General features: G+C 40.1%; 1 protein-coding gene across 1 annotated transcript in view; it reads right to left on the bottom strand.

Annotated features, from left to right (window-relative positions):
- Positions 1 to 6582, bottom strand: part of MYO3A (myosin IIIA) — a 266360-nt gene extending 259778 nt beyond the window's left edge. The window contains exons 1-2 of the mRNA XM_050804485.1: positions 6483 to 6582; positions 4979 to 5065 (exon numbers count right to left, since the gene is read on the bottom strand). The gene's annotated coding sequence lies outside the window, so the exon portion shown is untranslated. The remainder of the gene's footprint in view (positions 1 to 4978; positions 5066 to 6482) is intronic.
- Positions 6583 to 13852: the final 7270 nt, after the last annotated feature.

Below are 13852 nucleotides of genomic sequence, written 5' to 3'. Positions count from 1 at the left end.
GATTGCTGATTTTTCAAAAGAAGACAGTAGCATAATATATTCAAAACACTGAAAGAAAATAATTGCTAATCTGAAATTAACAAAAGTACCCATAAAATTATCTGTCAAGATGAAAGGCAAAATAAAGGTATTTTTCAGAAAAAAAAAAAAAGTTTAACACCACTGACCCCTGAGAAAGAGCACTTCTAAAGGATATGCTTCAAAAATGACAATGATCCTGCAAGAAAGGTCTAAATTACCGAAAACAGCAAAGAAACTTTATGTTGTATCTAAACTAACACTAATTGTAGGATACAATAATGGGCTATGTTGGACAAGGCTGAACAGTAATAATCAAAAGTGGAAACGTGATAGGATTTAAAATGTTCTAAGTTCCTCTATAGTTCAGGAAGCAGTTAGAAATAACTTTAGACTTTAAAAGAAAAATATATATGTCAAATACTTGTAATAGTAGAATCTCAAATTACCGTGTACAGTCTCCAAAATATGAAAGGGAAAAAAACCTGACTTTACAAAAGTCATTCAATTAAAAAATTCAGGAAAGGAGAATAAAGGAAACATAAAATAAAGAAAAAGCAGTAGAAATAGAAAGCACAAAATAACATGTGGAAATCATTATAATACACCAGTAACCACAATAATTGTAACTGGACTATACTCACCAATGAAAAGAAAGAAATTGGTAGCTATGGGCTGTTTGAAAGACATCCACCTAAAACCTAAATAGAGAGAAAAGAATGGAAGTACGATATGGTACCATGTAATCCTCGATAAAAGAAAGTGATGTGGCTAGCTCAATAACAGACAAAATATATTTTAAAGTAAAAATATTTATTAGAGGCAGGATGGCCACTACATAGTCATCAAAGACTGAATTCATCAAGAAAATACAAAAACTGAAAACAGAACCCCAAAACATGTCAAATAAAAGCTGAAAGAAATAAAGAAATAAATTCACAGTTTTAATGGGAGATTTTAACACGCGTTCTCTGTAATTTTTTGATTAACTGAACAAAAAAAGTGTTTGTAAGGATAAATAAAATTTAAACAACATAATTAACAAGGAATATTTAATGGATATGCCAGAATACATATGAAATCCTACATACAAAAAAGAATAGATACACTCTCTAAGCACATATGATTGCAATGCAATTAAGAAATTAACTACTACAAACTACGTTGTTAAAAAACACTATACAATTGCATACCTTAAAAAGGCACTAAACAGTTTAAAAGTCAAAAAGGAAACATAATGAACATTTTAAAATAGACTTAGAACTGAATAATAATGAAAATTCTACTCATCAAAATGTACGACCAGCAACTAAAGCAGTGCACAGAGGAAAATATATAGCCTCAAATTTCACATTAGAAAGGAAGAAAAGCTAAAATTATATAAAACCAATGAAAGTAGAAAAAGGGGAGAGAAGAAGGGTATAAATTAAAGAAAAACATTACAGGAAAAGAGAAAGACTAGGGGATTCATAAATATAATAGTTCTTTAAAGGTGATTTTTTAAAATAGGGAGATCCTTGTCAAGATTGATCAAGAAAAAACAAGCAAGAAAGAAGGTACAGATGTGTAACATTAAGTATGAAAAGACTAACAAATTAGAGCAGAGACTAAAAAGATAATTTTATATTAATAAATCTAAAAACAGATTGGATGGACAATTTCCTAGAAATATTACAGAAGGAAAAAAATAGAAAAATAAAAGCTATTTTTCTTGAAATGATTGCATTCATGGGCCTTCATATTTGAACTCCAAACACTTAATTCTTTACTCATATAACCTCTAAGGAGAGTACATAAGTTAAACAAAAACCATTCTCTCCAAGCTCTGTATCTCATAATACTTCACATGTAATGACCAAATCCATTGGTAGAAGAGGTTAGAAACCCACCTTAGTAATAACTGCTTCATAAGTGACCATAGGCACATTTTCTTTTCTAATATAATGCAAATATCAATAAATTTAATCATTAACTTTCCAAAATACATAGAGGCATCATTTTTCAATGAAAATACAAGTTGCCTCATTGATATAGAACATGATAAGAAGGCAGCATATGGCTTTACTCAAAACCAAGCAATATTTGAATATCACGAGTTTCACTTTTATAAACATTCATCATGTATATTCTGTAGAATATTATTCACAGATCCTTCCCTTTATGGACCCACTTCTATCAAGCTGCTTACACTGCATCACATAAGGATTACATCAGATTCAAAAGAAGTTCCTGCCTATGATGGAAGAAACACACTGGAGTTTCAGCTGGCCAGCTATAGAATTTTGTCTCTTTCCACAGAGTAGCCAGGATGATGTCAACATAGAAATCAGATCATCTGATTTTCCTGCTAAAAATCCCTCAAAATCCACATTCTTTACCAAGTTCTCCAGACCCTGAATGATCTGGCCATTTCTGACTTTCCCGTGTTCTCACCACTCTCAGTGACTTCTGCCTCAATTGCCTTCTGATGGGACTTAGAACATTGTTAAACCCTTTTCTGTCCCAGGACCTGCTGTTGTCTTTGCCTAGATGCTTTCCCTCAGCCTCTATCAGACTGGTTTGAACTTCTCTCATACATAGTCACACATCAGCAGGACCATACACAGTTACTACACCTGTAAATGCAATATCCCTGATTTTAATTTATTCTATAGATTATTCTCCTGGGATGATCATGAAAATAATAAAACAAAGCCCTCCTGGTTCAAAGAAACCTACAAAAAACTAAATTTGCCATGTAAAACACCAGTCTGAATCACCAAACAAATTTCAGGTGTCTCTTTTCTTACAGAACACTAAAACACAGGAATTGGTCTAGCTTAACTGGTCACAGAAATCTGGTCTAGCTTAATTACAGACCAGATGAACCGGACACACATTCTTTCCAGCTTTCCAACAACAGTAAAGTATAGTTTAAAACAGACCTTGTCCAGTTATATGTATGCTCTGTTTTGAATGAGTCATAACCAATGTTTTGTTCCCTTCAATTTGCTTTAAAATGTTTTGCAGAGAGGAAAATACAAAATCTACTTATATACTTTTGTACATGTATTCAGTTCTCCACCATTCATTTTCTCCCTTGATAGTTATGGGGATTAAAGTACTTGCTTAAAATAAATGCTAGAACCAAAAGAAAGGCTATAATTTCCTTTAAAAAAATCTCTATCTTTAAAAGGTGAGCCCCCCAAAAACTTTAAGTCACCAGATCATTAAGTTTTAGTATAAACGTGTAAGTCAATGTCCACAGCTGTAAAATGGGATAATAATGCATGTCTGAACAAATTCTCAGAGTTGATATAAGTATCACCTGAGTTTTATGAGAAACTGCTTTGTAAGTTGCAATATAGGATTATTCTCCTTTTCAAAGGATGACGGTTAAGTTATTGTGTGAGCCACACAACGAACTGTTCAAGTTAGTAACGGATATTTCCAGAGTCAGAAGTCACAAAGTCAAATGTCTGCAGGGGTGAGGGAGGTGAAATACATGAGTGAAGCAGGTCTTGATGAAATAAAGGCAGAGGATGACAGCAATATGGCAAAGTGGAGAATGTATACTCCATCCAAAGTGGGCAACTCCTCCTGGCTTCTGCTATGAACAGTTGCAAGAGTTGTCTTGCCTGGTCCTCCATTTTTTCAGGAGAAGCCAGGACTCCAGGAACTTACACAAAATTAACTAATTTGAAAATATTGGTAAGTAAATCAATTATTTTAAAGTACTGAGCTGACCCAAAGAAACACTTTTGAAGGCCAAATTCAGGCTTGAAACCATCAGCATACTACTTTTTATGTGAGGTTCTGCATTTTTTATCAAGAAATGACCTATAAATATAAACATATCCACAGTGTCTAATCGCCCTCAGATATTAGGAAAAATGGATATTAACAGTGACTAGATTTCTTTTTTTTAACTGCGTACCATATTCCAGGTACCTACTGTGCTTAAAGTTTTACATGCAGTATGTCATTTAATTCTCAGGAGAAGCCCTTTAGAAAAGCATTACTGTAACCCATATTTTCAGAAAAGAAAACTAAAGATTAGAAAGCTTTTAAGGTCATAATGTTTAAGTTCATGGTAGAAATTAAGTGTCCAATGACAGATTATTTTAGTTCAAAAGAGTAATGCTTCCCAACTTGAGGTTCCTAACTCCCTATGTGTCACCAAAGTAGTAAGCGATCATCTGTGAATCAATTTGAAAGCTTATCAGAAATCTTCTATTTACCCTCTGATGAATAACTGAGTTTGTTTCCTATTACTAGGGGAAGGGAGTTTGTTTGTTAGGTACAATCATTCAAATTATCAATTCCCAGACAAAACTAATGAAAGGATCCTTGTCTGTAAAAAGAAAAAGAAAACGCAGTTGGAAATAACACTGCAGAAATTATTTACATAATAAACATTTTACAAACTTTATATGATTTATATAAAAGAACTATACATTCTAAAGGGTATTTCAGCCTCCAAATATTTATCAAAACCACTTGTAGCAAATAATGGACCTTCAAATATTTTGGATTTGACAGAGAAAATTATTTTTCAAAGAATAAATGCAAAAATTTAGCATGTAAAGATGCAGTCGAAAAAGGACAAGATGATGCTACCAAATTATGTGACACGACCAAATTGTAATATATGTATATATACACACATATACTAAGTTGATATTAAAGATTACCAAATTCAATCTTTTAGTTTGCATTTTCGTCCCCAGATAATAATTTTAAAGGACTAAGACAAATGAATGTAATTTTTCACATGCTAGACATCCCATCAATATATTCATAAAGCCCATGTTATCTTTGAAAGCTTATGCATCTGTAAATTTTCCCATTTTGAAATAATTATCTTTTATAATGTAATAAAAATCAATATGGCAAGAATAACATGCACCCCCATTTATCTATCAAAACTTGGCACTTAGGTTCTGGCAAATCCAGAACACTTCTCAATTTTATCACCTACCGTTAACAAAGCTTGAAAATAAGGCATAATAATGCTCAGACGCCAAGACCTTGAATACTGTGTCCAGGCTGCACTGGGGCCCTGGGCCTGTAACCTAAAACAAAAAGATCATGGCTTTATGGGAGTAAACATTCAGGATCTGGGGGAAATAACCAAAAGTTGAACTTAGAAACTTCTAGGTAGAAGGGCAAGACAAATAGTTTATTCCTCAGTAACTAACTTTTCGCACTTCTACACAATGAACAAGGAATTCAGAGCCCCTCATTTCATGTGCTGGCATTAAACAACTCTCCGGCTACCAGATCCGTGTGAATTATAAAAATGCTTAAGAGGCCTTAAGTGCACCTGTACAATTAGTTAATTCACCAAGAAAACCAGAAACAACCAGAAAATCCATGAAGATTCTTTGAGTTTTCAAAAACGCTTAGTGTATAGGGTTCAGTGGCATTACAACAGTTATTTCAAGGCTTATGGCCAATTTCCATTCTAACGATAATAATGAAAAATTTTTTCTGGAAGGGGGATAGGAGCAAGGTGCGAATTAGCAACTACTTGGAGAACAGAACAGAGCTGTTGGTGAGCAGAGTTGAAAGGACATCCTTCTTCTGGTAGGTTTCTCTATTTCTCAATAACGATCATACTTTTCTTGTCTGCTCTTTCTCCTTAAAAGGAAAACTCCTTTACAGACGCATTTGGGGTTGCAGGGACCCCAGCTCCACCCACCTGCTTGTTCTGAGAAATCACCCAGAACGCAGTTCCCTCAGGGACGGGCCACCCAGCGCCACCTGTGGGCGGCGCCGCCAAGCCCGCGAGCGCCACAGGTCTCCGAGGCGACCCCGCCAGACCCGGCGCCTCCTCCCTCCAGTCCCCCTGAAGTCCCCCTCAGTTCTCGCCCCTCGTTACTCTTCGAGGTTCTCCCCTTACGTTTCTTTCCCAAGTTCACACCTCAAGATCTTCCTTCACCCCTCACGCCACCCTTCCCGTTCCCTCCTCCTGTTTCCCCATCACGTTCACCCCTCCCGTTCCCTCCTCAAGTTCATTCCTCACGTTCCCTCCTCGAGATCCCCCCTCACTATCCCCTTGCGTTCCCTCCTCGGGTTCACCCACGAGATCTTCCCTCAAGTCCACCCCTCACGTTCACCCTTCCCGTTCCCTCCTCCTGGCTCCCCCTCGAGTTCACCCCCCGCCCCCGTTTCCCCCTCAAATTCATCCCTCTCCTTCTCCCCTCGAGCTCTCCCATCCAGTTCAAGCCTCACGTTCCCCTTCTCTGTTTCCCGCTCCACTTTTCCCCTCGAGTCCCTTCTCTCACCCCAGACCCCGACATACACACAGGTCCTCCGGGTCTGACCTGGGTGAGCGGGCGGTGGCGGCGGCCTCACGCTCAGGGAGCCCCGGGCCGGCCCCTCAAGCCCCGGGGTCCAAGGAAGCGGGGCCGCCTCCAGCGCCGCGCTAACCCAGCAACCCGCCGCCGCCCCACGCCAGTCCCCGGCGCTCCGACCCGTACCTGGGCGGAAAGCCGCGCGCCTCCTTACTTCTTTCTCCGGGCGCTGGCTACGGGCGCTCCCTCTAGGGCCGGGCAGGGGCAGCCGAGCCGGGGAGTAACTGGGCCGCCTGCAGGGGGCGGGCCGAAGGTCGGCGGGAGGATCTGACCCGGGCCTGCCGGACCGAGGGCGCCCCTTATACCGGCTCGCGGGGAATACTTTTCCTCTCGCCGCGCTCTCCACAGCCCGCAGGTGGGGCCGCGCCATCCGCGCCATCCAGATCCTCAGAGGGCCCTTGGCTGGCTGCCGAGGGGCTTCCCGGGACTCCGGCCGCGCCTTCTTGGCCCAGAGCCCGGCGAGAAGGGAGTGGGGACCCCGGATCCAGGAGCCCTCACGGACTGGCCCAGTGCCTGGAGCAAATTCTGCTCCCGGCCCCTTGTGGTATCTTCCTCCCAGGAACTTCCCCACACTGCGAGGGGCCCGGACCCGGAGAAGGTAATGGGTTTCAGGTCCAAGAGGGATAGTGGCTAATGAGATCGCTCCCAGGGTCCAGTTCCGTTTTGCAGACTGATAAGGAGGTTAGGGCTGGGGCTGAAGTCAAAGGCAGGAACTTCTGCCCTCAGGAGGCAGCCCGTCAGTCACCAACACTCTACCTGGTCCTTTGCAATCCTTTCCAGACCATCTGTGATCTCCTGTCACACAGGGCTCACTTGGGGGGGACCCTGATGGCCAGATTCTCTTGAACAGTCTCTAGGGACATTTTGAGTATTGCTATACCTTCATCCATTCAACAGGTGAGAACTACAACCAAAACATCCTTTGATTCTGTTAGTTATCTCAATGGGTCTATCTTTCATGTTATCTAAATGAGAATTACAGAAGAGACCAAAGAGAGATCATCTAATCCTAATCAATGTGTATCTTAGGGAAAAAATGTGATTTAAAAAATCTATTTCAAAAGGTCATTCAGTATATTCAAGACCCTTCCTCTTAAAGTAGCTTTAAAATTTAGAAATTGGGCCGGGCGCGGTGGCTCACGCCTGTAATCCCAGCACTTTGGGAGGCGGAGGCGGGCGGATCACGAGGTCAAGAGATCGAGACCATCCTGGCTAACACAGTAAAACCCCGTCTGTACTAAAAAATACAAAAAATTCCCTGGCATGGTGGCAGGCCCCTGTAGTCCCAGCTACTTGGGAGGCTGAGGCAGGAGAATGGGGTGAACCCGGGAGGTGGAGCTTGCAGTGAGCCGAGATTACACCACTGCACTCCAGTCTGGGAGACAGAGCGAGACTCCGTCTCAAAAAGGAAATTTAGAAATTGAACAGTGGATTTTTAAGAGGGATGATATTGAATCAATAGCCTAACATATATGAACAGCTTCAAATTTTCAAGAAGTTATTTCATCAGAAAACGGATCACAGCACATATATTATTCAACATAATTATGGCCATTTGGAAATACTTGGGAGATTTTAAGAATTAAACAAAGCAACTGAGTGCTCACATACAAAATAAAGTCACCATCACAACAGAGATAAACAATACCCAATTAAAATACAATAGAAAAATAGATCCCTTTCACAACAGAAACGTGAAAGAACATGAAATAACTAAGAATGATAAAAAATGAGAAATATAGGAGAAAAGTGGGAAAATTTTAAAAATGCAGGATTCCTGAGAGACTGCTTATAACTGGAAAGACACAGGAATCCTAAGTGAGAAGACAAGATGTTAAACACATAATTACTACCTCCCAAATTAAGAGACAAATATATTCTAGAATTCATATGAAAACTACAGAAGCTAGAAGAGCTAAGTCCAGTGGCTCTCAGAGTGTGGTCTAGGGGAAATTTGTTGGGGGTGGAGGGCGGTCTCTGAAACCATTTCAGGAGGTTCACAGGATCAAAATTGCTTTAATAATAGCAATAAGACTTTTTTCCACTCCTTTTTATCTACCACTTTTAAAATGAATTTATGATGAAGTTTTCCAGTGGCTCTATAATATGTGATATCACACAGATTGAATGCAGAAACTGATAACGTCTTCTATTATGCCAGACATTAAAGAAATGTGCAAGAATATAAAATAATGCCACTCTTACCATTAAACTTTTTTGGTTTTGGAAAATACAGGTATTTTTCATTTAAAAATATGCTATTCATGTTAACATGTAATGAGCTTACTAGTGAAATATATTTTTAAAATTTCTCAGTTTTAATTGCTATAACATAAAAGTTCTTTGGAGTCCTCAAAACTTTTTGAGAGTGTAAATAAAGGAGGGTTTTAAGACCAAAACATTTAAAACCTTTTTTTTTTTTTCTTTGAGATGGAGTCTCACTCTGTTGCCAGTCTGGAGTGCAGTAGCATTGGCCCAGGTTCAATTAATTCTCCTGCCTCAGCCTCCCGAGTAGCTGGGACTACAGGCGCCCAACACCATGCCCTGCTAATTTTTGTATTTTTAGTAGAGACAGGGTTTTACCATGTTGGGCAAGATGGTCTCGATCTCCTGATCTTGGGATCCACCCACCTTGGCCTCCCAAAGTGCTGGGATTACTGGCGTGAGCCACTGCCTCCCGCCCCAAGAACCTTTTGATAGATAAGACAATGGAAAAAGAAACATGTGATTATGCTATAATAATGAAAAGAATGACATTAACACGGAATAGAATAGTGTGTCCAATCCAACCAACCTAAGACCATCAAGGACAAAACCTACAGTCCCACAAAGTCAAGTTCACTGACCCAATGTTACAGTGGAGATAACTACACACTAGAGGAACCATGAAGTGGAGTTTTGATAGGCTCAAAGCAAAGCAGAGCTGGGAGTAAGGGATCAACACGAGGTTTGGGCTGTGACCAAGGGTTCTGTTTCCTTGGATAAATGTGGAATGCTGTCTTAGGAAACTCCTTATCTGAAGCTCTGTACTTGAGTTGTAAATCGGGGCCATGTCTCTGTTGTCAAAGTGAGTTAGATCCTACAAGCAATTTTGGGAGATTTCATTCTTAGTGACATAATTTCAAAAATCAAATTTTCTGGTAGTCTATGAGCATAGGAAGCAAGATTTTCCAATGAGTTAGAAAGAAGTAGTCACTCAAAAAAGGGGACTGTTGTTGACATTTCACAGCATAGCCTGCCCTCGGAAGAAGCATGGTGTCCTGTTCATCTTACACCTGGCAATATCAACTTTTTTTCCCTTATGCTGCTCAGGCTGATCTCAAACTCCTGGGTGCAAGAGATCCTCCCATCTCAATCTCCTGAGTAGCTGGGACTACAGGTGCATGCCACAGTCCAGCCTCATTCCAGTTTTAACCCAGCCATCTAGTTCTTGGCAAAAAGGCTCAGAGAAAGCGGAACTGGGCCGAGCAAGGTGGCTCATGCCTGTAATCCCAGCTACTCAGGAGGCTGGGGAGGTGGAGCAATCTCAGTGAGCGGAGATCGCGCTTCTGCACTGGATGACAAAGCGAGACTCCATCTCAAAAAAAAAAAAAAAAAAAAAAAAAAAAAGAGAGAGAGAGACAGAGACAGAGAGAGAGAGAGAGAGAGAGAAATGAATGCACTTGCCAGGAGCAAACCTCCACCTTGTAGGCTAATGGCATCTCATCAGTGAGCCCAGCACAAGTGACCCAGTAATCTGGAAGACCAATTAATGGAAGAAAGATTGCTCATTCCTGCTTTCTGAGCTTCAGAAACCCTACCTTGTGATATTTGTGCATGAATTGCAGCCCAATCAAATTAGTTCTCAAATTTAGCCTTATCTGTCTATTCTGCTGATATTGCCTTAATTTAGCCCTTCACCATCCTAGAGTATTCCAGATGTTTCCTGATTTTTCTACTGCTTTGCCCTCTCCACTTTATAATAAGTCAAATCATTGCATGTATTACTCACACCCCTTGTAGGAAGACTCCATGCATTTATAATTACGCCTGGGTGGTGACCCTCTCAGGCAAGAAAACAAAGTAAATCGCCTGTAGGTCTAAAAGTTCTCTCTTTTAAAAGTGCAAACTTTCTTTTAGTGCATTATTTAATTGTGTATGCACAATGTCCCTCTTTAATGGAAATACCTGTAAGGTGGGTGTCTCTATTTACTAATAAGGAAGCTGAAGTGAGGAATCAATGATTTCTCAAAGGCCACTATCTTAGTAATCACCTCTTTATCACAATAAATTCCAAAAGTTACCACCTCTGTAAATGCTCAAATTAGAGTTTGATTCTCACAGAGCTATCAAGGATGAAAACATGATGCTTCAAATGTTCTAAACACGCTGGAACTCGCTTCCCAGTGATGGGCCAAGAATGGGCTTCAGCCTTCCTGTGTCCTAGGGACTTTCTTAGGACCTTTCTTTCTTCTCTGTATCCACACTGAATTCCCACTCCCTTTTATGCTTACTGAACCACTATCATCTTAGTTGTGATATACTTGACTGTTCTTTTCATAGGAAAATGCATTTGCTAGAGTTAGCATGATGGATGTAGTAGACCACTTTTAAGGGATCCATCCCTCCATTTCTTATTCATTACTCAATTAATATTTACTGGGTGCTTCTAGGTGCTGCAACTGTTCTAGGCATTGAATTTGAATCCCGTCTTTGACATATATAACTATAAAATGTTTGGAAAATTGCTTTCTGTATGTGCTGATACTCTAAGATGGGAGATTACCAATATAAGTGATATTCAGTTAAAACCTACACATTCTTTCACTACTAAACTTATCTAAATCATCTGACCATCTACATTATTAACTTTTTAGAACACATGGTTCTGATGTTTTCTTGATTATTATTTTGGGCACTTTTGGCTGGTTGTGCCTTCATTGTCTGTTTTGCAGCTATGAGGACCTCAAAATATCCACATATCCATACTACTCATTCGAGTACATCAAAATGATCATCTTATATCTATTCAGGCAGGAGTTCAAGATTTGACTCACATAGTTGTTAGTAAAATATTCCACATTTTAAGATCTTATCGGTGGCCTCTACTTGATGTTTCTCTATTAATTTTGAACTTTCGTCATTGTTTTGCCATTATGTTACTGTGTGGGAGGGAGGAAGTGTATAATTTCACATATAATTTAACTGAAATGTGCACTTTTGTAAAGTGCATGCCAACTGTTTCATACAGCACCTACTTCATAGACTATTTTCCTACTGATCTGTACATTTCAGGCAGTGCTAAAATGAATAGAATGGAAGAATAGGTCTCATTTGCTGTATAGTTAATTTGTTGTTGTTGTTGTTATTTATTTCTTACCTGGACCTAAATTCGTTTATTATCAGATATTTCCATTGAATCTCATGACTGACACAATAACATTTCAAATAATTGTTATTAGAATGTAAATATTTGGTTTGGATTCTTCACTGGAAATAAAGCTGCAGATTCAAAGTAGTTTCATTCTGAAAGGTGTGTTTTCCAAGAAAACTTAATGAAGACCATAAATAAGACGAGTTCATAATCCACACATTTTGGGGATAGAGAGAAGGGACAAGTATTGAGAAAACAAAGTAGGGTGTAAAACCTCTTTAAGGCCAGGAGTCGTGTCTCAAGCCGGTAATCCCAGCAATTTGGGAGGCTGAGACAGGCAAATTACTTGAGCTCAGAAGTTCGAGACCAGCCTGGGCAACATGGCAAAACCCCATCTCTAGCAAAAAATACAAAAATTTATCCAGGCACGGTGGTGCATGCCTGTAGTCCCAGCTACTCAGGAGGCTGAGGTGGGAGGATGGCTTGAGCCTGGGAGATGAAGGTTGCAGTGAGCCAAGATCACGCAACTGCACTCCAGTCTTAGTGACAGAGTGAGACTCCTATCTGAATTAAAAAAAAAAAAAACCTCTTTAAAAAGTAAAGTGGATGTGTGCCGTGGCTCAGGCCAGCAAGCTGTAGGGCCACCTTTGGAAGGCCAGAGCAGGAAGGTCCCTTGAGGCCAGGAGTTTGAGACCAGCCTGCGCAACATAGCAAGACCTCATCTCTACAATAAAAAAACTTTAAAAATAAAGATAAAAAGAAGTAAAGGAAGGTATTTGACATATTTTCTTCAAAATATTTACAGCTAGCATGGTTTTTTAAAAATTTGATATTACTGTAAGTTTTTCTTATTTTGATTTGTTTTTAAGCCCTCTGTATCACAGCAGTACTAGTAGTCTATGTTTATACTCCTGCATTTTCCTTTGTGGAGTATATTGGATTGGAGGCTAGGGGAATCATGGGAATGAAAGGTTATTTGAACATCATTTACTGCAACTCCCTGTTTTATGGAGTAGGACGTTTGGGGTTAATTCACCTGCCTGATGTCATATGTCAAGGTAGTGGCACAGCTAAGATCTCAAAGAGAGCCCTGGTTTTTCTTTGTGCACATGCTCTTGCCCAGACATTCCACTCATATTCTGATCAATATCAGGGTAGTTGGGCTTGGGCTACTGGAAACTCAGTTGGGAAGGTACCTGTGATGGTCCTACAAAGAGATACAATTCACTACAGTCTCTATTGTTAAGCTTATACTCATGGACCACAACTCAGTTTCTGCAGGGAACAAAGACATCCTTATACCAATGGTGTAGAATCCTGCTTGGAAAGGATCAGCACCTAGAAAAAAAATTAAGAAAATAAGTTATTTCTTATTTCGTTCATTCAAAAATATGGCTCAAGAGCTTCTTGTATGCCAGGTATTCTAAGTGTAGGGAATATGACAACCCAAGAAATTGTCAAAAATCTCTGCCTTTAGGCAAATTGTGTTCTAGTCATGCAGACAAAATAAATCAGCAAATAAGTAAAATATACTGCATTTTATTTTAATTTAATTAATTTATTTATTTTTTGTGACAGAGTCTTGCTCTATCACCCAGGTTGGAGTGCAGTGGCACAATCTCGGCTCACTACAACCTCCACCTCCTGGGTTTAAGTGATTCTCCTGCCTCAGCCTCCCGAGTAGCTGGGACTACAGGTGCACGCCACCACACTCAGCTAATTTTTTTTTTTTTGTATTTTTAGTAGAGACGGGGTTTCACCATGTTGGCCAGGCTGGTCTCTAACTCCTGACCTCAAGTGATCCTCCTGCCTTGGCCTTTCAAAGTGCTGGGATTACAGGCATGAGCCATCGCACCCGGCAAATATAGTGTATTTTAGATGTTGATAAATGTGAAAATAAATAGAACGGGGAAAGGGGATAAATAGTGGGTGAAAGGGTGGAGACTGCAATTTTCAGCAGGATGGGAGGGCAGGGTCCACCGGGAAGGTGACAGTTAGGCCCTAGAGGAATGAGAGTGTGGGGTGAGGCTGGGGAACAGAGCCTGTGGAGCACAGAGGCTCCTTTGAAACCACGGAGGGAGGGGCAGAGTGTCATGGAGGAGGAATGTCTCCTCTGAAGCACCCTGATCTCCAGGGATTCCCT

The sequence above is a fragment of the Macaca thibetana genome, chromosome 9 (assembly GCF_024542745.1).
Source record: "Macaca thibetana thibetana isolate TM-01 chromosome 9, ASM2454274v1, whole genome shotgun sequence".
NCBI lineage: Eukaryota > Metazoa > Chordata > Mammalia > Primates > Cercopithecidae > Macaca > Macaca thibetana.
The sequence above is the reverse complement of the archived record's forward strand: the minus strand, read 5'-3'. Positions and strand labels throughout refer to the sequence as shown.